Source organism: Thermobia domestica, chromosome 7, assembly GCF_964235325.1.
Source record: "Thermobia domestica chromosome 7, izTheDome1.hap1.1, whole genome shotgun sequence".
Classification (NCBI taxonomy): domain Eukaryota; kingdom Metazoa; phylum Arthropoda; class Insecta; order Zygentoma; family Lepismatidae; genus Thermobia; species Thermobia domestica.
Genome location: NC_137460.1, coordinates 269,570,017 through 269,573,260, shown reverse-complemented (window position 1 = coordinate 269,573,260; position 3,244 = coordinate 269,570,017).

Sequence of the window (3,244 nt, the reverse complement as noted above, 5' to 3'; positions counted from 1 at the left end):
AACTAGAAGTTCTGTTGGCATGAGGAGGCTAATGTGTATATATATATATATATATGTTGATGTGAGGAGAGGAAGGAAAGAGAGAGGTTGTATGCTCTTTGCTTCTCTGAACTGAAACTGGTTTATAAGCTGAATATATGTATGTGCGTCTGATGTAACCAGCGAATCAACATACTCAACTTTAACTTATCATCATTCAGCCATCTGTGAACCGATTTAGATCAAACAAAAACTACTTTTTCAATCAAAAACAGCACTATAAGTTATAAGTTTTAGATGTAAGTTTAGGTGTAAAATTCTTTTATGGTTATATATCATAAAAGTAGATTGAAGATGTATCCTGTATGGGGTCAATGTGGGGAAGATGTAATTTTCGATGTGTATAATTAGATTCTATGCTGGAGGATTTCATATATAAAAAAGCCTGGTTTGAGGAAGTGGCCCCAAACCGGTTTTATGAATACTACTCATTACGAAAGTGAATGAAGTAAATAGATTAATAGATGAGTTTTTGGATGTTTTGCTTCAACGTTTTATTCCGATTAAATTGAGATGTGTAATGCATGATTATTATTTTTGTGATGTTTTGAAAGGTTATAATAAATACTTTTTCCTATTACATTCTTATGAAGTAAGCTTTGCGCTACAATCTTCCTGAACGCGACAACACTGCACGACAGCGTTGCCGCACTTCCACTTACTGTATGCTGTTTGTTCATATAAGCGCGGGGAATTTAAAGATTGGGCTGCAACATGGCTCACCGCTTAACGCAGAGAACATGTTAAAGTAAAAAAAAGAATTAAAAAAAAAATAAATACTCTACCAACTAAACCCAGTGCCGGTGTGGAGCAATCACGGGCCCTCGGCTAAAGTTGGTTGTGGGCCCCCTGATCGAGAAACTTTTCAGAGTGTATCTTCGGTACTTACAACAATGATTAAAGGTTTGTTTATGAAAAAAAGCTTCTGAAGTATTTTAAATCTATCTAGGTTACGGTAAATGACAAGGTAAAACATACTTAAGCAATATAACGTAGATATAAATCATGATATAAGTTTCGGCGTCAGTTCAGCGTTGTACTATATGGTGTAATGAGGCTATGAGTGAAATAAAGAGAAATGTGTTGATATGGCAAAATTATGCGAAACCCGTACAGTTATAAGCATTTTTTTATTCTATGAGAACTAATGACAAATATTTAACGTGCATTACAACATTTATATCACCACATAACTGTAAAAAGGTATTGGTATGCACTAACAAAGTGAAGCTTATTCTAGATTTATATTAATACAAACAGGCAAATTATTGATTACTACTAATAAATGAATGCAATATCATAAAGCACATAATAGTAAAATTGAAAATGACTCAGACACACACAGGAATTACAAAGTATCAGGAACAGGTCCAAACATAAATTTTCTTTTCAAAACTTCGCTTGTCACCGCAATTTCATCAGTAACTTTATTTTTATCCAAATTTGTACACAAGTCTCTCTCAACATTCATCAACATGAAAGGAGATAGTAAGTTCTCGCTTAAAGAATATCTGAGTCTGGTTTTTACAATTTTCAATTTCAAAAAAAAAGTCGTTCACAAGTCACGTGAGTGGATGTAATGGTCATTATATATTTAAACACAGTATATAAATTACTAAATAATCCAGACTGTGACGATAGTTCATAGAGAATGGGAAATGCAGATGAAAGACATTTGAAACATTTCCTTTTAGTACCACATTGAGTTTCAGACTTTTTCTTCTTATCTTCAGATGTCACACTTTCATCTGAATCACCATCACTATCATTACTTGTAATTCTCACAAGTTTAAACACCTCGTTCTCTTCTGGTTCTTCAGACTTGTCACTAAATCTGCACTCAAATTACGATACTCGCTTGCAAACTGTTTCAGTTCTAACAACAACTCACTTCTATTCATGTTTGCTAATTGAGAAACAGTTTTCAAGCAATCATCTGGAAAATCTTCCACCTCCATTGCAACTATATCCTCGTACCTTTTTGGGTCTAACCAGGAACAATCAAGCAGTAGAGTCTTGTTGGGTACAAACCGTTCTTCTATACTTTTACTCGCATAATCGATAATGTTTAAGTATAGTACTTTGTATTTCTGGTCATGTGACAAATTTCTAGCCTCGTCAGAAACTTGCTCACAAGGCATTTTTTTCACCTTGGGAATTTTTTTTCTAGCAAATCACATTCTATATCAATTTCCCCATTCATAATATACGCTTTGATGTCTTTAACCAGGGGTTTACATTTGTCATGCAATCTTTTAAGATTTTGGTAACTTTTTTTTTAATTTCGTCTAATAATACATCTACCGACTGCCAGGCCTTTGCACAGTCTAAGGACTTGCTTTGGAGAGAGATGGACACAGGAGAAGTAACTGAAAACATGTCTAGAATGACTACAGCTGGAAGAACAAATTTTCGAATTTGCACCACTGTTAAATTTTGTTTTGCAATCGAAATTGCCTGCTGACATATCTAACAATACTGACAGAAATTAACGAATTTAGAAGATTCAACATTATCATAATGTAAATCTATTATGGATGATAGAGCTTTGTGTTTGCTCCACCACCTAGTAGCAACTATTTTTTTTTTTAATCGGTGTAGCTTTGCCCACCCAGAATGATATTTCTTTGTAAATTTCTCCCACATGATCATTCTCTTGTATGAATTGCTTAAAAAGCAAGCGGATTCTTCCACAAGCCCGAATAAATGTTCCGCTTGGAGGCACTTTACAGTAGAATCTGCGATAACTAAATTGAGAACGTGTCCCATGCAATGAGTGAATATGATTTTTGGATTTACCTTCTTCAAATGTGCCTGAAGACTATTAGTCTGGGTTTACCTACCCTTTCATATTACTGGCTCCATCAAAAGAGCATGCAATCATATTTGAAAGAGGTATATTGAATTTTTCAAGTGATGATTTTAATTGTTCAAATAGTGCTTTGCCAGAATTTTAGGAAAATACGAAAAGAAAGAAACAATAAATCTATGAAAACTGTCACAAAGGAAAGAGTGGCAACTATAAAGTCCGAAGGGAAATAGTATAACAGATAAATAGTTTTCGGTACTGTATCTAGGTAATGTTATTAGAGAAGATACCGTATGAACTGTGAACTGAAAATTAAAGTTAGATAGGAAAAAATGTCATTATATCCAACTTACTCTTTTAATATTTTGGGCGCCCCTACAAGAGTGGCACCTTAAG